General features: G+C 41.2%; 1 protein-coding gene across 2 annotated transcripts in view; it reads right to left on the bottom strand.

Annotated features, from left to right (window-relative positions):
- LOC139692072 (proton-coupled amino acid transporter-like protein acs) overlaps positions 1–24,772 on the bottom strand; it is a 94,638-nt gene that overhangs the window by 41,060 nt on the left and 28,806 nt on the right. The window contains exon 1 of one of the 2 annotated variants that reach the window (XM_071590104.1): positions 19,812–19,905. The exons of the other annotated variant lie outside the window; for it this stretch is intronic. The gene's annotated coding sequence lies outside the window, so the exon portion shown is untranslated. Of the gene's footprint in view, positions 1–19,811; positions 19,906–24,772 lie in introns of those variants that run through there. 2 annotated transcript variants of the gene reach the window in all.

Consider the following 24,772-nt stretch of genomic DNA (forward strand, 5'->3'; position numbering starts at 1 on the left):
TGGAATGCGCTCTACGTATCACAAAGGAAAATAATGATTTATATCCATAAGTTTTGCTTTGAAAATGATTGCCTGAAGTAGGTCACACGAGGGCGCATTGGATGCCGTCGAGTATTTCGGTCAGTAAATTCAAGGGAGGAAGCGAATGAGTTTTTTCTCTTTCTCTTTCGAGTAGTGGAAACTTAGGTTCCGTGGGCAACTTCCGTGAAACCCCCAAAGAATGCAACGATTCTCGAATAATTCGCTCAATAGTTTGACTAAATGGATCTCCATACATGTTTTAACCTTCATAAACCGAAACTCATGTGGATTCCGCATTTATTGTCAGGAAAGCATATAATTGCTGCATGAATTTTCTATAGCATCAAACTGCACTCCATTAATGAAATCCTTAAATATACTTGGTAACCCGAGAGAAAAAAATTAGCATATTCGACAGATTCAGGCGAGATGTATGTAGTGGCGAGGTGTATGTAGTATGTAGTATGTCGTTGTTATGAAAAAAAACAATTTGTACTTTTCCATAGATTTATTTGTCACCTGAAATGTGTTTCAGTTCATCGAACCATCTTCAGGTACAAGACAAGATTCAACTTGTGATAGATTATATTTATACCTGTTTGAGGAAGGGGGGGGAGGGATTAAAAGAGTGAGGAGTAAGGCAGGCGGGGACAAAAAGGGGAAATATGGAAAACCCAAAGAAACAGAGAAACTAAAGAAATGGAGAGGTATAAAGAGGGGGGGGGAATAAGAACTTGTGATCATTATTTGAGAGGGTGGTGGCAGGTAGCTGGTGTCCTGGCGGTAGGAATGAGAGAAGAATAAAGAAGGGTTAAGCGGGAAGGGGACATGGAAGGGATAGAGGCAGGTTGAGGGATGAGGTAAACGCAGGTGATTCTAAGAAGGACATTATCAGAGAAGGGTTGCTCGACATATACTGAGAGTGAAGGGCAGGGGGTGGGTGGATGGGAAAATACGCGAAGGGTGAATACGTACACAAGTTGAATCTTGTCTCGTACCTGAAGATGGTTCGATGAACTGAGACGCGTTGCACGCTACAAATAAATCAGTGGAAAAGGGCAAATTTTGTTATTCTTATAAAATGAATATGGTTGATTAAGGTATAATTATATAACCTTTAAATGAAATTAGCCCATTATGCTTCATGGGACGGAGTGCAATTCCGCGTGTAGTTCTGCTGTGGTTGCATACTTAGTCATAGCTCGGCAATCTAGTGCTTCCAAGCATATGTTCATAGGAATAAAAGGTTCACAAGTGCATCCTGTTTCGCCTGCAGAATTATAGTACTTTCCTCCTGAAACACCTCCTGTGTATCATGGCGCGTTCTCCCTCTCCAAATTCATTTCCCAACTCAACTTTTCTTTCGCCGTCTCATTTTCCTCCTTGACCTCCAGCACCAATATCTCCTTCTCAGACACTGAAATCTCCCTCTCCAGCAACAAGTTCCTCACCTCAGCTCATATCAAACCCACCAACCACCAATCCAAAAGATGCCACCTTCCACATACTGAACGCATAATACCCTGTATACTCTCCATCGGTGCTCGTCGCATTTGGAACAATCATTCATCACTCACCCATCATTTAGAAAACCTCAAATCCTCCCTTCTGAACTGTGGGTATCCACCTTTCCTTCTTAATTGCAGAATCATCCCGTCCTTCCAATACACGACCTAAATCCAAAATCAATTCACCGTTGACTTCTGCTCTATATTCTTCCCCGGAATACATAAGGTGACCAAATTACTCAAAATTATTTTCCATGTCCTTCAGAGCAGCCCTCTCACCCAAATCGTGACTATTAATGTCGTACTATCCGCTACAGACGACCGTTCAACCTTCGCAATATTTCGCGTCTTCACCGCCCGCACCACCAAACTCACACAACTCCCCACCCCGAAACTCCAGGATCTTTTTTTCTCTGCCTTCGGCCACTCGGTGATAAATACCCTCTCATCAGCTTGCCTTTCGGTTCTCTCCGGCCGACTTTCAATTTCATTGCGCGGCAAAAGCACTTCGAAAACGTCGTGCACGTATTATAGTGCGATCAGTGTCACCCGTTTGACGTAGGTGAAAACTCTGCCCCCTTTTCCATCCGCATTAAAAACCACAGAAGATCTGCCTCGCAACTTCCGGTCTCAAGACATGCACTCACCCCGCAAACTCTCATTTGATAATTGTTTTTCCGTTTCTATCATCCAAGTCTTAAAATCTTCTGCTTCAAGAAGACAGTTCAAATATAGAGAATTACGTGAGTGAATCTAGTAAAATCCTTGAAAGTGCGCTAAAGTCTCAAAATGGTGTCCCAGTGACCTGTTAGTTGGCTGGAGCGATAGCCATAATTTGATGAGTGTTCCACAGTTAGCAGCACGATGGCGGAAAGAAAAAATATGGTGTAAAAATAGCGTAGACATGGCAGCAGCATTTGAAACATGCACCACAGAGGAATAGCATGCTCTCATTTGTTTGTTGAGTAGTTAACAGTAGACACAACGGAGTGTATTCTCTGTCACTCCAACAAGTTACCATGCAAACTAGACAGGTCCTAAATAGAATTACTTCTCTAAAAGACTCCCCTTGAACTGACCTTAATAGCAGTTAAAACTATGGCATTTCTAGAGTTATCGTGAACTTCGTGAAGTGCTGGCATATTTCTGCTACATACCATAGAGTGTAAATATGAAAATATAATACCTGAGAATCTTTTACGTTCAAGAAATTACGAGGTCAAAAACATACAAATTTCAGTTTTTATTTGACTCTCCCTGGTATAAAAAATCTGGTTACTTCATTCATTCTACTTGCCAGTACTCAATAATTTTCATAGAAAAGCATTGTGTCTGACTCTCTAAAAATTGGCCTAGTTCTTATTTAGATAATTATCCTTTTCTCATATCCATATTATGTCCTCGAAACAAAAAAAATCATTCTGATTGCATTATATGCCCTGTCTTTTTGTGATTTCATTAATGCTAATGTCTCTCCCCTTTCTGAGCCCAAACCGATCCCTTAAGCCCCTTTCAAGTCAAAATAGCTGGCTAAATATCTTTACAATATAAATACTACATTTATTCCCACCAATTTCACCCTTACTTTGTAAACTTTCCATTTACTCGGACTGCGTATTTAACCTTGCTTCTTTCGCTCCATCAGTCTCCCGCCTCCGTTAATGACTCAACTCTTTAAATATCGCAATTCAATTTCTTCCACCCAATTCTTTGGTTTATTTCTTCAAATTCCTTCTCTCATCTACCTTCGGAATGATCTCATCTGTACTATATGTATTCTGTAATCATGTATTTATTTCCTTGTTCTCTTCCCTCTTATTGTTACCTTTGCAGATTTTCATCATTCGTTTTTTATATGTTCCCATTTGTCCACTATTATATGTCTCCCTGTCCTCACTTATAATTTTCTCCACTCCCTACTGGTACTGATTTCTTTTCGTCCCAGTTAATTCTTCTACATTTCATTTCCTCCATTCCATTTTTCCTGTTTTCTCCTCACCACTAACGAGAAATAATGCTCATTAATCACTCTTTTCCTAAATCTGTGTCTAACCATGATATAGTCTGCTACTTTACGAAACATCCGGGCGTTTTCCACTTACAACTACGCCTATACTATACAGCGCTGTCTAAACCAAGTGTTGGTGATGATTAACCCCTCTCTCCTGCACAATTCTATTGCTTTAGCCGCACAGTCATTTCTCGTCCACAAACCGTAGTCCCCTACCTGTCTACGGTCTCTTCCTTTCCCTATCGTTGATTTCGAATCTCCCGTCATTATTTGGTGCTTCCTTCAGGAACACCTGCGATTATGCCCCCTAACTGATCGTACGCCCTAAGGCCATCTTTGGTGGCATGTATTACTGGACAATGACCAAGTTCGCTGGCTCAGTTTTTACTTCTACTAATAATATCCTACGAGTATCAGTATTAGTCGATTGCTATTTGTTCACCACGCTTTTTATACCTTTATATTCAATATTATTGCCGTCCCTTGCCGACTCTCTTCCTCTCCGCTGTGTGTTACCATATAACTAGTAATACTATAGTAGAAATACCATATAACCTCGCTCTAGTGACCTCCTCTATCTTTCCATTCCCCTCTTCCCCGCACGTACCTAAAATATCGGAATTTCTCTTATCCATCTCTCGTTTTATATTTTCTAATTTGCCTATCCTCAAAATCGTCCCAAAATTCCAACTTTGTTATTCTAAGTATGTCTTACATGACGCTATCATCCTCTATGTTGTTAATTTCGTTTTCGCTTCCGCTTTGCAAGGATTTTGTGGGGTGAAGACTGCAGAAGCCTTGCTCTCCCGCAACCAGTAACGACACACGGCCCAGCTGCCCGAGTCCCGTATTTACTAGGATTGATATTTAGATATCTGCCTCAATAATGTTTTAAAAGCGACACAATCACTCAAATGGCCGCCTCACGGGATCTGGACGCTTTTTCAGCCGCCTCACTAAAGAATAGACGCTGCTCGGACTACCCTTCGTCTGACTTCAACCATCTGACCTCTCTGGCATGGGTGGCAGGATCAATTCTCATTCCTCCCGCCGGAACAGCTCTCGGGGTCATCAGGACGCAGAAACCCTGAACCACAATACACAACCTCGTGGATTCTGCCGTCCGTAAGGCAGAATATGCATATGCTAGTACATACTCGTACACAATCGCAGTTCAAAATAGTACACACATACGACACATATACAAGTATATGCATATCATTTGAAAAATCCAGTTAATTTGCTGAGTTTTACTTGTAACGCTTTTTAAAATAATATATGATTGTCTAATACCCCAATTTCCGGTTCGAGAGACCTACAATGACGAGATTATGACGTGCTGAGTGGCTAGATTAAGGTAAGATTCAAGACGTGAGGGAAGAGATACTCTTACGTATAATACTCTAAAGGTATGGAAGTGCAAGTGAAAAGCTGTGATTTTAGACCACGCAAAGGAGATTAGGAAGCGGCAGAAATCACAGGGCGCAAATTTGTATACTTGGATACGCTATCTTTCTCCTCCCTTGAATTGAATATGGTAAAGCATAACTTACTTGACTTCACACCTATACAAGGCCTACCGTGACTTCGTAATAACACTGATTAGTAAGAAAAAAACCAAAAAACAGTAATCAACCCGAAGTTCGGTTGGGTAGGTGTTGGTAGAGAGTTCACCCAGTACTAAGCCCGACGGCGTGTGAAATTCACACATCAGGGTGGGGGCGCCAGTTCCTTTCCTTGTACCGATTATGGTTTCCCAGGAAGATCTGGTACCCGAAAAATCACATAGCTTGGGTGGAGCTGCAGGTGCCCGGGAATCGAACCCGGGACCCTCCGGTCACTAGCTCAACGCTTTACCTCCTGGACTACCGCGACCCACTGATTAGTGATACATGAATAGATAAACAAACAACAACAACTCAGAGTACTTGAAATAGTTCTTTCATAAATGAAGCCGACGTGCATTCAAAAATGAAACTCAACAGCTGTTGGCTTAAAATCACACAAATAGAGAACTCGTCGAAAGTGTCGATACGACATTTGAATGATAATTTCAGAAATGAGGTTTTGGAATTGTCACAACATTAATATATTTGTCAGGAGCGGAAAATTGGCACGGAATATGATACCTTATTTCTGTTTACAAAAGAATTAAGAGCAACATATAAACGAGGTCCCTAATAGAGAGTAAATATTAATATTTACGCACTAAAAGGGGCCTCGTCTGTTTCGGTCAGGATTCAAATAATCCTTTTGACCCACGAAGCAATACAGCAGGAAGAAAAAGGAAATATGTTTCTTTTATTTACTTACTGTTGTTTCCCAAATGCTCCGAAATTAATGATGATGCGTACGTTATTTAGTACTCGGGTCTTCCTAGTTTGAAAACAATTCGTCATTAACTCGCTTGCTTGAGGAACACGTGATTTTTGCACATCTCCAGATCTTAAAAATATAATTACCGCCTTTGATAGGGTACGCTGTGTTCCCTTCACCACACTTTCCCATGCACCATCCATATTTGGCAATTACCGTGACCCTAATTTAACTCTCTGGAGTGCACCTACTATATATGCAACCCGAATGGTATGTCGAAGGGCAGCACGAAGTGTGCGGCATTTTATATGAGTTTAACAATAACGATAAAGACAATTTTAAATATTATTAGTGTGTTTATGGGTCAGTAAATAGTTTCTTAGTGGTGTAAACGGTGATTTATTAAAAAATAGACCATTTTATTTATTAGCTAAATGGAACAATTGTGAAAAAATATGGCATAGATGAAGAGCTTAAAATGTGTGCTGATTGCAGGAGAAAAAGTTTTTGAAGTTGAAGTATCATAAAAAATGAGTTAACCGCATGCAGAAAAAGTGGCTACGTATAAAAGTGTCTTCTTTCTCACGTGCTAATTTTGTGGAAGAGAAACTTGGGGATTCTAGGATTAGCATAAATAAATACATGCATAAATTCGGTAGGTATGGAGAACTTGAGGAGTGTTGGCGTGGGAGAGGGAAAGTGAGGAATGAGGGGACCATGAAAGAGTGTTGGAGCGGGTAATGGCATGAGAGAGACAAGTGTGCCTTGATGGTTTGGCCAACTTGTGAGGATGGATTTTTATTTAGTTCTTATTTATATATACAGGGTCGCACCCAAAACTGGCAGGACTGATTTTCTCTGGCGCGAACGGAGCGGTGGAGGGGGGTCTGCCTGGCAGTGTAACGTGGAGGGGGCTCTTAGCAACAGACCGACACCAACCTCGGTCGCCTGAGGGCTGTCGTTGAGTGAGGACACCGTTTTTAGTGAAGCAAGTTTTTTATCCGCGTCGAAAAACAAAATGAATCTGAATTTAGAGCAACGTTATTCCGTAAAGTTTTGTGCGAAACTCGGGAAGACGGAAACTGAGACCCTCGATATGATCAAGCAGGCTTATGAGGACACTTTCTTAAACCGTTCCACAGTATTTGAGCGACACATGTTGTTTAAAGAGGGTAGGGAGCTCGTTGAAGACGACCATCGCTCCGGACGGCCGTCGACGGCAAGAACCGACACGAATGTGGACAGAGTGAGGACACTGCTGAACACAGACCGACGCTTAACCAGTGAAGAAATTGCAGACCACTTGGGTCTGTCTGCATCCAACGTCCAACGCATTATTTCACAGGATTTGGCCATGCGCAAGGTGTGCGCCAAGATGGTGCCGAAAATTCGCTCGTCGTCAGACAGCTCCTGGCCAAATACGGCGTTGCCACGTTGCCGCACCCACCCTATTCTCCCGATCTGGCACCACCGGACTTCTTCTTCTTCCCCCTGATGAAAAGACAGCTCAAGGGACGACGTTTTGACTCGATAAAGGCCGTTCAAGAGGCTTCGTTTTTCACAACATTTCACAAATCTAGCTTGGATTAGAGCCTATTGGACAGATTCAACGCATGTGAAAGAAGAGGGAGCAGTTTGAGAGGAAGGGGTAGACACTGAGGAAGTCACACGAAAGGTGAATGTAATGGAAAAGACTCTCAAGGCGGGAAGTGCCACAAGTGACGGCAAAAGTTATGCATGAAATTGAGTGAATGCGACAGATGAGAAAACTTTCATCAAGGACAGGGCAGTGCGAAAGATATCACTAAAAGAAAGTTATACGAAATGTCTTAAAACCCATCTTTTTTTACTTTGTCTACCTCTAAACTGAACGACATAAGGTGTTGATGCGTACATTTATTCGCGATGGGCGCGGTAGTTAAGAGGACAGACACACCTCGGCCACTGGCCGAAGGGTCAAGGTTCAAATCCGAATGACGTCTCTGTGCACCCTCAATATTGCCCCGGCAGTGCGACTTTTCGGGTGCCAATCTACCCGGGAAAACTCGGATGGGTCAGAGAAAGGTACAGGCCCCTCTATGACCCTGAATGTTTGAATTTTTAGCCCATGGAGGGGCTGATTACGCATCAAGAGATTCGTTCTGCTCTCACCCATCACACTAACCTACAATGGTTGACCACTGTGGTTGATGGCCCGCGTACGCTAGCTTTCACCGTTCTACGGGTTCCGCCGGCCGAAAGTTCAGGGAGACACTGACTGACCTAGGTGACTGAGCGAAGGATGCCTCCACTGACAGGGGCGCGAAGTCGGAGGAACGAGACGCCGGCTGGCGGAAGCTCGTCGCCCGCGGCCAATCAATCCCACGCCGCCTCGGATCCAGGAAGCAGCGGGCCCGCTGCCGGTCTCGAGTCGGGGAATGACCTTATTTAGAAGTCTTAGAGGAGGAATCTCCCGCGGCGAGGGCGCCGAGACGTGTGAATGTGGCGGAGAAGGGGAGCGAGTAGAAACGGTGGCCCAGACGAAAAGAGCGCAATACTATTTATGAGGGGCCTCTTACACAGACACGCACCCCTCCCTACAATCTCCACCCCACCTCTCTCTCTCTCTCTCTCTTTCCCTGATTACTCGAGATCTTCGAGAGATTTACGGCGCCCCCCCTCCCGACCCTCTCTCATGCATGGGCGAAGGATCCCACCAATGGCCTGGGACGGTCGCGTGATTTGCATCCGGGGGGACACGCGCCCTCTGGATACGAAGGCGGGGAAGGGGGGGGCTGGGTTGGGTGGCTAATTGCCGCGGGAGGAGGGGAGGCAGGGGGGGGGGAAGGAGGAAGGCGGGGAAGGGAAGAAGAGTGTCTTAAGGACACGCGGAGGATAGGGCGAGAGAGAGAGAGAGAGGCGAATCGCTGCCCTTCCTCCCGCACACTTGGTGGGAGGAACGCCGGACAGGTCTCTGGGCAGAGCCCCTCGCATTTCGCCCGTTGCAAGGCCGGGAGCGGCTGGGGAACTCGAACCTCTAGAGGTCGCCGGCATCCTTAATCAACTGCTAATAATTAGGTAGTCATTCTAGGGTATTTTATCTCAAGTTTTCGGAGCGGTCAACAACGACAGGAAGGACCCTGGGTCGTATCCTGGTTAATAGCTCTATCCCAAAGTCTAAGCGTTATGATTTTCTGTTTACTAGAACTTCGTCGGGAGCCGAAGGTGGCGCATGAAAAGAAACCGCTACCCCAATTCACCTTACCGATGTGCGAATGGCATATTTTTCAGCTTAGTTTGTGTCGAGTTCTATGCCCGGTGATAAAATTAAACCTTCGGGCTGATTACACCTTGTCCCTCACAATTTGATTCTATTGCAATATTTCTGCTTGGTGATGTCTAAATAGACACAATAATTTGCTGGAGGCCGTAATTTCAGACACTTTGGAAAGAAGAGCTCTCCGGGATGAGGAAAAGGAGAGGCAGATGATGGTGGACGTCGTCGCGATGGGTCGGAGGGAATGATGGCATTGGCAATGAAGAAGGCAGCTCGGGAAGCCGTTACAGACGAATTCTCGGATTGATAACCCTTTTTCATGATTTGGGGGGCCACTGAACATGATAATATGAATGCCTTAGATTAGAGTTATATGTTTTATTGATTTGCCTCTTTGGGGGGGGTATATAAATATTATTTCTTTCGTGGCGCCAACGAGTTCGATTAAAGCATTATTCCATCATAATAAAATCATTTTCATTAATAATTCATGAAGGCCGTCGAAACGTGTAACCAAATTTGCCATGGGAGATTCAGGTCTTGACGACTGATCTCCGTCCAATATTAGTTAAATACGAGGATAGGTTGACTATACCCACGCATTTTTAACCTCTCCCCGCTCCAAAGCAGGCAAATTCATTGAATTTTTCCATTTTTCATCCGCTTCGCCCTCACGGATATAAGAATTTAGCCAGAGAACCGCGATTAATTCAATAGGGTCAGTCCAACCGTGGTCCAATCTTGATATGTCCCAATCCCAACCTGCCTACACGACAACATTTTTGACATTTGAGAACGCGATCTACCAAACGATGTCGTTTTCGTAAAGGTGTTCTTCCTTGATTAAAAATCGCTGATCAAACTCTTAAGTCAGGTAGAAAATAATATTACTCGTCATAGCAGCATACAACTTTAAGAAGAGCCTACTTCTTTAAGTGATTTCTGCCCCCTATTCTGCAATACAGTTTGTACTGGGATAGTTTTTCAGTGAAAAGGAACCTTTCACCTAAAACGCCGACAGATTGTGACGGGGATGCTCTGAAAACGGATGACTAAGATGGATAGAGGGGGAAGAGGAGGGGGGAGGGGAGCAGGAGAGAGGAGAGGGCTGTCGCTTCTGGGGATCAAAAAATGTCCTTGAGCGGAAGACGCCTTCCATTGGTGGCCCTCACGTGACGCCAGCTTGGCCAAAACCTTGATAAGGCGTGATGTCGCAAGTCGTTTAGGGCCCTCCAAGGGGAAATATTTTGGAAGTGAGGTCCTAGGAATGGAAAAACGACCAAAATTCACAGTAATAAACCTAATTAAATTGAAGAGGTTGATTTTTTTTAATTTCTGAAATCTAAGTTGAAGGTGTATGGCATTAGTAAATTTTTTTAGAATAAGCACTGATCAATTTTTACAATTAGCTTTCTGTTAACTAGAACGATACCACTTTTAATCATCGTCTTACTTAATTTGAGTGTGTCCATACTTTCACCAAAACATGCTATTTTTCAGAATATCAGAAATCAGGCTTTAAGTGATACAGGACTTTGTTGTAAGTCAACAAAAATAATGTTTTACCTAAGATGCGTGATGACATATCGAGAGAAATTTATCGCATTCCATCACTTAGCAACTCAGAGCAAATGTGAAATACTTATTACCGATTTGCTTTGGTTATAAATTCTACTTAAACCTTTTTACTTTCACATGTAAGTCGTCTTTACACTGAAATCGCCTTTTGAACAAATGTTCACCTTTTTTTCTGTTTATCAATTAAATACATGAGTGATACAGGTTTGCGGTAATACAACGTAAATTGTTGGTGGCTTATTTTATTAGCGCCATAACTTGCAACTGTTTGGAGCTTGGGAATGTAAAACGGGAGAAGAGAGGTGATGAAAATTAATGTCAACATCAGATCATTTACTCTTTAAGAAGAGCGGGTCAAGGGGTGATACACTTTAACGTCTTATCAGGCGGATGGAGTATTTTGACTCGAAACACGGCTCCCCAAGGAGGGATCAAATTAATTAAAGAATTCGTCATCGCGGGGATTCGAACTAGGGACTCGGCCACTTTGATGGCTAATTTAGGCAGAGAACACCGTTCCCGGGCCCTGCATGTTCATAGTTCACCTGACCGGTCTTCGGAAGTAACAGTCGGGCAAGGCGAGTCAGAAAATTTAAAGGCTGATAGCGATAACTGGGGTTTTCGAAAATTTTAATTTTCCAATCGAAACAAAAATGGTGTCTGGTTCTTAGAGCAAATTCTGTGGTGGATTAATTCATTTCGCTCCCACGTTCTGTCGAGAGGAAATATAATTACATCGTTCCGACGCCCAATTATTGGCCTGATTGTTTTTCTTTCTTTCAATTGGAAATGTTAAATGCACCAAAAGTGGACGTGCTTATGTTTTCGTCCATTCCTTCGTACCGAATAGCAATATTATTCTAACGTTTACGATTCTGGTAATTCGGATGTCCTGGGAAAACAATAAATACAGGAAACGATCGATTTATACGGGTATTATAAACAAATCACTGAATCACAAGTTCTAACGAAAACAAAACTACCTGTCACGTGATGAAACTTAGTAATGTTCCCGTCGGCTCATTCTGGAATTTGAGATCGGCTTTTCGCCTTTTGCAAGGACATAACTTTGTTAACTATTTTTTCTTGAATATTATTGTTGGTAAAATATCACCAAATGTGAGGTTGCATTAATATTAATAATATACACATCAAAATATGATATATCATGTAATGTAACAGTGGAACCGGTAAGAATTAGCGATATTAAAGAAATAGAAATCACAGACATTTTTACGCGTCCTCAGACCTCCTTAGTAAACAATCTACGCCATTCGAAGCATTAATTAAATTCTGTTTTGAAAAAAGCGAGTTTTGTCACCAGAATAAAGTAATACAAAAATCGTGGGAAGAGAGGGCTGGTGAGTTTCGAAATCACTCTTGTTGCAGCCGCAGTTAACTGCAAATGAGTAGACAGAATTTTCAGACACTATTTTCGCCATTTGGTTTCAATCGACGCATCAGCCCTCAGAATGCTTCCTTTGGGAGATGGTGGTTAATTGCGCGGAATAATAAAGCCATACATTAAGGGCTCTTTGCCCTGAGCGATGCGAACTAATGGACGGGCTGGGTGGAATTGAGGTCCACGGTTCCGACTGCTTTCGCGGGAAGTGCAAGGGCGTCAGGGGGCATACGACGGACATTGGGCGCAAACCGTTGGGTGGGTTTATTATTATTTCTCTAGCTCTGCCAAAAAAAGATGATCGTTGTTGATGATATTGGTTAATTAAGAATTATAATCTACATTTTTACAATGCTGTAATCCACAAGTTGACAACGGTACAATTCAGGTGTTTATCGGTTCTTTAATTTCGCAGCTAGAGGAGTTAGAAAGTTTAAACTCGCACAATATTGGGGCTAAAATATACCATTTTGTGCGAAATTTTTGAGAAAATATTTTAATTACTTACGTGCAAATTGAAATCTGGTGCAATGATATGGAAAAATAATGATTGCCCAAAATTGGGAGTTTAAAGCTTCGAAAATAGCGATTTTTCAACAAATAAAATAGAATGAATGAATTTTCCCGAAATAAGGGTAGTAAAATGAAAGAAAATACGTCTGGTAGTCATGTGACAAGAGACACTTCGCTGAAATAGTGAAGATAATTGGATTTCTTTTGTTAAAAAAACATTGGTGCAAAAATGACCCCAGGAAGTATTTTCTACGCGGTTTATTTATTTATTTATCGACTTAATTGGGCGAGGTTGAGACCTATAGTCTCTTCTCCCACCTAACCCTAACATTATAGAAATTAAATTGAAGGCAATCAGATACAATCAGGCCCTAGGTGAAGGAAAGTCCACCTAGGCGGGAATCGAACCCGCGACCTCGGTAGTTGGTAGGCGAGAACGTTACCCCGCCTCAGTGGTGAGCAAAGTTATATTTTAAAGATATGGAATGATGTGCTCATCACCCGCGTGAATTAAAAATATCCTAAATGGGAGGATCAAAAAAATGCTGGAGGTTGACGTTTTCAGTTCATCTTAGGCCGTACAACAATAACAAGACAATGGCAAAATATGTGAGGTTATCAGTTATTTTCGAGTATCAACTGTTTGAATTTTTTTTTAAGTTTAACTGAATTAGCTTTTTATGTTAAATGGTAAATTACAAGGTACAATGACTACAAGTGAGTGCATTCTAGAGTGTAATTTCAAGTTGGCGGAAACTTTTTGAAAAAAGGGATGGAAACAGCTTCAACAATTATCACAGATTCTGAGTCACAGACGACGAGTGACGATATTTAAGGGCACTTGCGATGGTGGACAATCCTACCCTTTTGCCCAGTTCATCATCACCCTTTCCGATTCCACTTCCGCCACCCTCGCTTTAGGCGTTCGATTCATGCACGCATTATCAATTTAGAATATTTTTAAATATTTCCCCTTCTCCCACGACCACACATAACTCTACTTCGTTCTTTATTCTTCACATTCTACTTAAATTCTCTGCATCTCCACTTAAAATCCTCCAATCTACCTCACTCTCTTACCCGGATTGTTAACATGTTGATGACTGACAAATTCCAAAGAAACTGCGGGAGATTCCGCAACAGTAACTTTTAACGGAGTCATCCGCTAATGTGCATTTCAATGCAACAATTTCAGGGTGTAAAAATCATTCGCCTTCTGGGTTCGAATCCCAGTCAAGGCGAATGATTTTTAAACTCTGAAATTGTTGCATGTTGATGGCTATTTGAATCATTCAATATTTAAGATAACTATTGCTTCACTCCAAGTACATTTCACATTTCCCAACATTTCCATTCAACACCCGAGTATTCTACTTGCGTCATCTTCAATGACTTTATTGTATTTTTCCCTAATTATTTCCCATTTCGTTAATTATCAGAGCATCATCTCTTCCCACCCCCCATTCAAAGATTGGAATTTAAAAAACCTATTGGTGTACGCCATATATCTACCTTATCTATTTACCGTTTCAATCGCCGTGATTCAATATTGCTTGGATATGCAGTGTGTGCTTAAGATATTCCAGCCATGAAATTCGATTAGGGAGCCTTTGGTAGGAGTTCAGAATTGATATTAAGATTTGGCAGGCGAAAAAACATTCGAAAAATATTACAAAAGAGTAATTTTAACTTGAAAAACTAGTTGACGAAAATAGGATCGATGACGCGGAATGGAGTCAAAGGGAGGCATCTGAACTTTCCCAAAAGAGACATGGGGACTTAGTTTTGTTTTCGTTTGTGAGACTCCAAAAACCAGACCTCGTGTCAACAGTCCGCGACCTATTACGGCATTGGCTCTATTAATAAGATCAGCTGAGCGAGGATTGGGTATAGAACTCATCAACAATCGATAGATATTTAGGCGATCGCAGTTACTAAAAATACTGACATTTAAAATGGATATTTATGTATTTGTGCACCGAGCATTGGTACATAATAACAATTTGGATTTGTAAAATTCGATTTTAGAAAATAGCCATCGCTCGATTATCTCGTTCACAATTATTTTATCAAATTCTATGGGTGTATTATTATTATTATTAAAAATACACATGTGCTGATAGACATTGTCAGGTGGCACACAAGTCCCAAATAATTGCAAAAGATAATACATAAAACCAGACTTCAAAACACAAATCTCTTTAACAAAACAAGTGAATCCCCATCCCATTTACAGCCATTAATCAGCAAGAAAAAAAAAGATAAATAAAAAAATTAAGCTATTACATATAGTACAATACACCACACATCAATCAAATTATTACATATATGCCTTACATCTATTCTTAAAAGTATACACTCTGTTAGGAGAGGGCTCGAATATTTTTGCAGGTAAGGTGTTCCACTCAACAATTGTTCTATTTAGAAAAGAAAATTTTTTTTATTTGTTCTCTGTGCCCGGCATTTTACCTTAAATTTGTGATAATTTCTGCCTATAAAATTTGGGTTCCCCGCCTCTTTCCTAAGATCTGCCCAAGCTTTTCTCCCCCTTCAGAATTCGGAACATTCCACAAAGTCTTCTTACTTTCCTTCTAGTTTCTAGAGATTCCCAGCCTAGCGTTTCTAGCATGTCAGACAGGCTCTCCATTCTGTATGCATGAGCTAGTTAGTATGACATAATAAATGCTAGAGGTGGTGGTTGAAAGTGATGGCAAAATATGAATAAGTATGAGATCTATAAAAACATCCAAACAACGAGTGATATCACACATGGACCTCGATAAACCTCATTCCGATTTTTATGGTTTGTGACGTCGTCCCGGATTTTTGAAAAAAAAATCAAATAATAAAATGTCAAGTTCTAGTGAAAGATGAGATCTGCGTAAGAATATCGTGCTCCGTCATCGGACGTCGTGCGTCGACAGTTATCGATAATACGGTCAACAGTCGTGTTGAACCCTGAAAAGTGAAAGATCAACCAAGTTGTGATACTTATCCTCACCCTTTTTTCCCAGTTTCTGAAACAAGAAGTCCAAACGAAAACGTTCAAAGTCCTCTTAGACCTTGATATAAAAATATCAGAATATCGCCTTACAATGGGATTCGTAAAGCATTGTCCTCGCACTATATCTGGAGGTCAATAACGCTATAGCAAGGTCACAGACACCGTCGCGTACTTCGCCTCTAACACCATCATAAAACATTTCTCCCTATTTCCTCGAACAATTTATTTCCAATAATATTCCATAAATCACATGAAAATCATTAATTACTTCTTTCTTCATCATTTGGCGCTGAGTTCAATACAGAAATGATGGAAGTGAATACTGAAAAAAATAAGTGTACCACAGTCATAATGGTCTGATGCATACTGGATACCTGCTGTACTAAGCACAGGCCATTTTTTACATCGTACGTTTTTCTACACCTTATCGCCCACTCCATACCTTTACTACAGTTAGTTTTCAGAAATTTAAACAACCCTAAATATAACTCAACGTTTTCTCCTCTAGTCTAATTTACTTTTTCAATTTCCGTTTAAATTTATTAATTCTTGAAATTTACGGCCATTAGCTTTTTCGTGTTTCTAGCAACTATAACGTACCACCAATGACGGAGACATTCCGAATTTCCTGTCGCCATTATCAACTGTGGTTAACGTACAAGCTTCCCACCGAGAGGGCCTGGAGACAATATACGTCTATTTTTCAGTGGTATCTCGATCCCTACTTGAGTTGCTCTGTGGAGGGCACTTTGAGTGAGTACGCCGTCCGTCGGATGGGACGTTAAGCTGCGGACCCTTTGGCACCTTCCGACAAGAGTAGGCTAATGCCGACGCCGGGTTTCTCTCCACCCTTCATCCTTTCCTGTCCATCCCCAATGGCGCAAATGACCTCAGGTCTCGATCGCCCCCTCTAAAAAACAAAACAAATACTGGCAGGAAGGTTCTGGGATCCAAATCAATGGGAATCTCTTTTGGAACCTCAACCTAAGAATCTATTAACTGAGATTATCTAGATTACTGGGCACATTACGGTTGTACGTAAGGGGCACGGGGAAAAGGTACAATCCTAGCCCTGTTAGTATCCGAATTCCACTCGACAGTGTGAGTTATATTTTCACTTTTCAAGTCAACCGTCGAGTGGTCTATTGTGGCAATGTTGATCAATAATTCCGATATCCATCTAGACGCCTGCAATCTCATTGATTACTGTAATGGCGGAAACATTGTGCATCCTTCGCTTAGATAAATTCAAAGGACCGCCGCACGTGTCAGTGACTGCATTGCAGTCGCTGACACGTGCGGCTTGAGGAAAAATAGATTTGTGAGAAAAAGATTTTCTGTATCTACAGACGAAGCGTTTGAAGTGCGATCGCAGTGACTGGTGAGTAGCCATCCGAAAGATACATTCATGACAGACTCCTGTTCTGAGAGCAACTGTATTGGTTGAACGAGAGATTTGAGCAAAATACTGAATTAATATTCGATTTATAAACATTGTAATGCTACATGATTTTACTTCGCGAACGGAGACTTCCACGTGACCAGAAGCCTTAATTAGGGCAACGTTAGGCTTCTAAAATTCTAAATGTTAAATTCTGGCTACCTTCATGTAAAGAATTAAGATTATTTTAAGAGATTTACTATCTTTTAAATTCACAAAAACCCTCTCCTAGCAGTTTCCACGAAAAAAGTTCCAACTCCCTTTCATTACTTTGAAGTACAACCAGAATGAGATTGTGATATCCCAAATGGAGTTCAGCATTTTAACCACCGGAATATTTTTCGACTTTGTTTGCGGAAGAAAATTTAAAAAAATCTCAGAATGAATTATCAGAGAATCAAATTTAGTCAAATCTGATAACCCGCCATGTGGGCCAATACTCATTTATTGCACATTTGGGCAATTCATCACTTCAGAAGCGTATCTACAGGTGACGTGCGTATCACACAATCATCGCAATTTCCACCGAAATAATCTCAATCGGATGCGTAGGGGATCCCTCTTAAAATGTAAGCTCTCGACTCGATAGCAATCAATAAAGGCGTGCATTTTCACCCAAAATGAAAGGTCATAAAATGTGTGCGAATAGGCGAATAAAAGTGTCGCAGTTTCCCAGGATCTCAAACAAAAATAAATCTCCTTTTAGTTGGGCGTGTGCGCTTATGAAGCTCGAGGTCTCTGCTTAGCTCAATTAATATTTATGGCGTCGCAAACAAGCGCGGGACTTGCGGGACGAAGTACTAATTCTACTAAATTATTTTGCCGAAAAATCGAACGACAATAGGCGGTTGGAAGCGATGCGCGTCGCAGTCCGTTTGTCGGGGCGGTAATATACATGCCGAGGGGACGGATCATAAAACAAATTCTACTAAATTATTTTGATAAGAGCCCAACAACACCGGCGACACGGGTGACAGAGGAGAGGGGGCATTTTTCTCCGCCACCCGAAAGGTGAGGCAATCAGAGGAGAGGGTGTAGGGGGGGAGGGAGGGGGGCGGGGATCCGAGAAGGGGGCGAAAGGGTTTCACTCGCCTGCAGCGACTCTCGACCTGCGATATCCACCATCGATGTTCATGAAATATCAAGGTGGCGACAACTATTGGGCATATATCGAGCGTTATTCGACATTACCTTCTATTTCCTCTCATTGCCAAATAAAGATGTATAAATAGTACCTCCATTGCCGTCAAGTAAAAATTGATCCATGCGTACCATTATTATTTGGATACATCCAGGATTTCACTCAAATTATCTGCATTATTTTGAATTTGCCAATATCACACGTGCCCGCGCATCGAAAATACGAGGTTGGTTAGAAAGGTTCTCGGAATCACCACTAGATATCAGCGCTAGCACAACGAGTTTCCTACGTAGTAATAGGTAATCCTTTATGAGCAAATACTTAACGCCTCAGTGCTCTGGGAAGAGATCTGTGGTGTGGACGCCTCTCTGTTTTTGTTTCCGTCTAGTGATTTGTGAAAATGGAAAAAATTGAGATTAGAGCAGTGATTAATTACTTCGTAAACAAAGGAATGAAAGCAAAGACAATTTTTAGTGACTTTCAGAACATTCCGAGGGACTCTGCTCCATCATATCCAACTGCTGCTAAGAGGACAAACGAATTTAAGTTCGGTCGGGACAGCTTCGATGAAGATCCGCGTAGTGGTCGCCCGAAATGTGCCACTACCTCAGAAATTATTGCAAAAGTGCATTAAATGGTCATGAAGGATCACCGGCTGAAAGTGCAAGAAATCGCTGAAGCTATGAGGATGTCATTTGAACGGGTATATCACATTTAAACAGCGGAATTGTATAGAAGAAAATAATCTGCTTGATGAGGGCCGCGACTCTTGACGCAGAATCACAAGCACATCAGGAATTTCCGAACAATGTTTGGACCGTTTTTAGAGTAACCAACAACATTTCATCCTCTGGTTTGTGACCACAGATGAAACTTGGGTTCACTACTACACCCCAGAGGCAAAACAGCAGTCAAAGCAGTGGAAACGTATTGATTCACCACCACCAAAGAAAGCAAAGGCGATGCGGTCGGCTGGAAAGGTGATGGCTTCAGTTTTCTGGGATGCGAAAGGAATTCTGCCGATATATTATCTTTCAACTGGTCAAACAGTTACTGGACAATACTACGCTAATCCCCTGGACCAACTACAGCAAAAGGTACAAGAAAAAAGGCCAGTTTTAACAAGGAATAAAGTCAACATTCATCAAGACAATGCACGCCCACACACTAGTGTCGTTGCCATGGAAAAATACGTGAACTAAGATACGAATTGTTGCCACACTCGCCTTATTCGCCTGATTTGACTCCATCAGATTTCCATTCCTTCCCCGAGCTCAAAATTTTCCTCGGTGGATGGAGAATCTCTTCAAGCAAAGAAGTAACAGCCGAAGTAAACGGGTATTCATGCAGGCCCGAAGGAATCTAATTTTCGAGATGGGATCATGGCATTGAAACATTGCTGGGCCAAGTGCATTAGTGTACAGGGAGACTAAATTGAAAAATGAAATGGTTTCACTGAGGTAAGACGTTCATTTCTATTCCATTCCGAGAACTTTTCTATAAACCCCCGCACCATCCATATCTTCATATCGACGATAATTATCAAACCTTTCACGAACTGTATCGATCTGATGCGGAAACATAATGCGATTTTATATGATATCTACCACACATACTTACAAGTCAGGTGACTCCACTGTGGGTGGCTGCATTCGAAGCACAAGGGTGCGGGGACCAAACTAATGCCCCCCCTGGGACTAAACCGTCCGGGAAATTCTACAGAAGGCACGCGAAGGACTCCTAGGGAAAGATTTTAAATAGGATCCCATTACTTCGTTTAATATAACACATTCTGTGGATTAAATGATCCTTAGTCACAAAAAAGGAAAAAAAACTCGCATTTATTAATTTGGGCGTTCGTTCAATGTGTTAGGTCGGAACGCACCGCGTGATAACCAGAGCGTGCACCATATGGATGCTTAAGGCGGGATATAAACTAGTCAATTTGGGACTGGATTGGTGGTGCCTTATTCAGTGTCAATGAGAATTGGTGACCTTCGTCTCATTTGGTGCTAAACACCGCATTAGATTCATTGTAAATCTATGCTCGCACAAATATGGCATCATAGTTTGTCATTTAGCAATGAAATGGTGTACAAAAGGTGTTTTTTTTTCGTGAGTGAAAATTTATTTAAGAAAAAAAAGGGAAATACATTACACATTAACTCGTGAAGGGAATGACATAACTCGTCACAAAATTAATGCAAATTTGGGAAGGTCTAGCAAGTGGGTGCCTGGAGATTTAACTCAAAATTGAATTCACAGCTAAGATGTCAATCGAGGGATATTTCACAAGGCATCCGACAAAGACTCCATATCCCACTCTGCATCAGCAGGTGGGAGAATTATGGCAAAGTTCTAAATAGGTATCGCGTGAAGATTTACAATCAATGGTTCGTTTTTCATTCGCAAAAATTCACAGTCGAAGCACAAAAAGTGATACATTATCGAGTATAATTTTTGTTGTCTCAGGCGTAACTTTATGGAATTTGCATGACATATTGAAATGAAATGAAATAATTGACTTTGTGATTCCACACCCTTTATCTAAAAACACGACCCAGGTTTCGACATTAAACGTCATCATCAGGTGGTCTTCATAGAAGTAAACTTGGTATAGACACCCACTCCAAGGCCTGCCACTCTTCCAAGTCAACGATTGACACCGAAAGATGTAATTCCCTTTTCCCCCCAGCTCCATTTTAGCCTTTTTACCCCTCCACTTTCCCTCTCTTTCCCTCCCTCTCTGACCAACCCCGCCCCCTCGATCAGAAGGTATGTACTACAGGTTTCTACTGCATACCAAGTTTTCTTCTATGAGGACCATCTAATGATGACGTTCAACGTGGAAACCTGGGTTTTGTTTTTCAACAAAGTCGGTGGAATTGCAAAGTCAATAATTTCACTACATTTCAATTAACAAATTAATTCCAATCGGCTGCGAAGAAGTTATTTCTATCATTAAGATCACAGGTAAGACTTTTTGTCTGGATCTTGGGCTAATCTTATTAAGTGGTCCGATCAATTCAAAGTTCACACGACCAATGTCTAAAGGAGGGTGTACACCATTCCTTTTGATATTCACGAAAATTTTAGAAGCATAGGTATTCCCTGAATATCAGGTTAGTCACCGCCCGTAAAAAGGAACACAACCACATGCAAAATTAACACAGCCATGAAAAACTATACCCACTGTGGCATATACATTCATGCTGAAATCCTTCCATTCTACACGCATGCAAATACGTGTACCATCATCTAACAAATAATGGCATCTTAGGATGTAGTAAGAAATTTCTCGAATAACGTGCAATTTGAAAAGTAGGAAGGCAAAAATCGACGACCACATGGGTATGCAACATAAAACGGTCTCTTCCCCAAGGACACAGGTAGGGAATGTGATCCAACGCTGCAGGTAGCGGGAGGGTCCCCTCACAGAGAGACCCGAGGGATGGAAGGGGAAACTTAAAAACAGACAAGGCAGAGCAAGCAATACTGTAAAGAGCACTACATTATTTAAAAGCAATCTTATGAGGTCATGCGGAAGGGTTTTGGCAACAAAACACACGAGGTTAGTGAAAGTGCACGCAATTGAGTAGGAATAACTATTCCCTAGACGCTGAGAGTGGAATTTTTGCTATCCATAACCCTGCAGTTGCTATCCCGTATCGTCCGTGGGAAGAAGGAGTCCTTGAGTCTGCTAGTTCTGGCATCTATTTCCCGAATTTTGTGTGTATGATCCAAGTGCGTGTTGTATGTTGGAGTGCGAATAATTTGCGAGACCTCGGTACTGAAACATGCGGATCTGAATTTATTTAACAAGTTTCACCTAGCATTGAATCGTCTTTGTCCGTAGCTGATAAGCTGAGGAAGGAATCGATTCAGTCCGCGAGAACAGTTTGACTGTGATACGGAAGAAGAAGAGAAAAAATCTTCAATAAATGAAGACGATCCAATGGAAGAACCTAGACCTTCCGCTCTCTAACGTCCGTTTCCAAATACAGGATTAGTGGGACATCTGATTCGAAGAATAGAATCTATAGAGCGGAGGTTACCAAGCGCCGCGCAAAATTTTGCATCCATAACTTAATTGTTCATTTCCGTCTCTAAATATTATCCATCATGTTATTCCGGGTACTTCTTAAAGTACTGCATCCTTACGCTGTGCTCGTAATGAGATCGAAGAAGTTCAGCAATGCCCGAACGCACACTGAGCGACTGAAAGGCGTGCATAAAAAGTTGACGTTTTATGTCTGAGTCACCCTGAAAGTTATGGAGGATGAATTTTGAATTGACAAAGCGTTATCGATACACAGGATAAATTAATCATTTTAAAGCGGATACCACTGGTAATGTGCGCTCCTTAAACGGGTTTTTTTTCAACCAAATCTGGCAATAAATTCGTTTTCATTGACACATCGCGAAATTGTTTTCTAGTTTAACTGTTTGTAATGAAATAATGTTCGCGGTAAATTGAACTATTACAAAAATAATAATAAGGGAAATCAGGAATTTCTCCATTCCAAAAATGAAAAAGGATAACCTCAAAATGTGTGTGCGCCCAATGCGATCCTCGTGCGCGGTGTTAAACCTTTTAATATTCCATATTATGCCTTCTAATATACCAAAAAGTGAGCGAAATCAATGAAGCGTCAATTAAGCACTGAAAATGTTAGCGTCAACATTTTGAAACGATTACTTGCTGAAAAACTTTTAGGGACTTCACTCAAATTTCACGTTACGCTCAGATTGGAAAAGACCCATCACTCGTCTGTTTACGCCTATTCCACACTCGGATAGAGATTAGTACAAGTAATTGCGTCTGAACTGAAAAAAATGGCGCCGAAAAACATTTTAAACTTCTTTCTTTCCCAAATGTAAAACAATTCAGCCGAAAATTCCACATGATACAGTTTACCATGTATTTCCTATAAAAATTCTTTCCATCTTCCTTGGACCTCCCCTTTGAATTGGTAATTTTCCTGACTTATTCTCTCAATTGTTTGCACGGATTACCCTTCTTACTTCTCGGAGGGCTTTCACCTTTCTGTATAGCTCTCTCTCTCTTTCTCTCCCTTGTGCATAAAATTTCCATATCCATACTATACATTGTATACCTATTATATGTATACTACATTTATACCTATAATAAATTGCATATTATGCATTACACATTGAATGCAAGACTCAAACAATACTTTTTTCTAACTCGTGCTTTAGGAGTGACGAGTATTTTGAGCATAATTGAATTATCAGTGGACCTATTCATTTAATAATGAACTGCAAAATTAAAAATATAATTAAATGATCACGCAATAACTCCATTAGATGATTTGCAACTACTGCTATTTTATGACAAAAATAATTGTTAAAGGTATTCAATGCCTCATAAAATAGCCTGACTGAATTGATATTAAAGTTTAATATTCGTGAAGTGTAATGGATACGTGGTCAACAACGCCAATGCAAGTCCAAATGAAACATTTGATAAGAGAACTGTGTAAGAGTTGAACAAAAGTGCATTTTATAGCCCATTACAGAATTAAAACATCAAGGGTCATAATTTTCTCATGCGCATACACTTTATATAAAATATGCTTATAAATTGAGATGAATTATGCATGCCCTGTGATTAGAGTTGATCTCGCGTACTTTGATCAATAAGCTGGAACAATATCACACCCTTCGATTTTAATGAAATATAAAATACTCGATTGGACTAATTCTTAAAAACCATCCGCTAACGGACATTATCAACTTACATTACTGCGTATTTAAATTCATTCTGTTGCGTAATCGAGGCATCGTGACCTCATTGTTGTGAGACAGTTCAATGAGGACTGCCTAGAAGTGCGTCAGAGACACTTGCTTCAGGAAGTGTGGCGCCAAACAGGAGAGGAATGTGTATGTTTCGCAATAAATAAGGCTAGCAGATTCCAATACAATTATTTATGAACTCCCTGTGGATATCAATAGTTATCCGTAACATTTATAATTTAGTGTAAATGATTTTCAATGCATAATATTGCGGGCACAAGAGGGAAAGGGATTTGGATGTAATGTGTAATGTGCTACGACGCCAGACATCGAGACAGAGGATAACAAAGGTCCGAAATAGTGTGCGACATTTTACAAACGGCTCATATTTCAATACTTTACATCGGTCATTGTGGCAGCAGCAAAGTAGTTTTACTGCATATGAGAAATAATAGGGTAATAGTCATAGATTGGGAATGAGATACATACGAATATATTCATTCCTTCGTCCCATTTTCTCTTCAACACGATGTATTTTCGAGGGAACGCACTTCAGACCTGATTTGGAAATGACACTTCCAATCCTCTGATTGTGAGTTCCTTGGTGACAAAGAGCTCCGGCCTTGCCAACGACGCGTTCAGATACGAATGGGCGAGGATGCTGTTTCGTAACTGCAGCGTGCATATGCTCTCTCCCATGAGTCCTGGAAACGATTTATCGCAGTGTCATTTTTATATAAATGCCACTGGGAGAAGCGTATCTATGAGTTCTATATGGTTTGTGGGTTTGGTGAGGATTTGAATAGATAAACGGATATCATTTT

The sequence above is a fragment of the Hetaerina americana genome, unplaced genomic scaffold (assembly GCF_022747635.1).
Source record: "Hetaerina americana unplaced genomic scaffold, ioHetAmer1.1.p SCAF_4, whole genome shotgun sequence".
In the NCBI taxonomy this organism is placed as follows: Eukaryota; Metazoa; Arthropoda; class Insecta; order Odonata; family Calopterygidae; genus Hetaerina; species Hetaerina americana.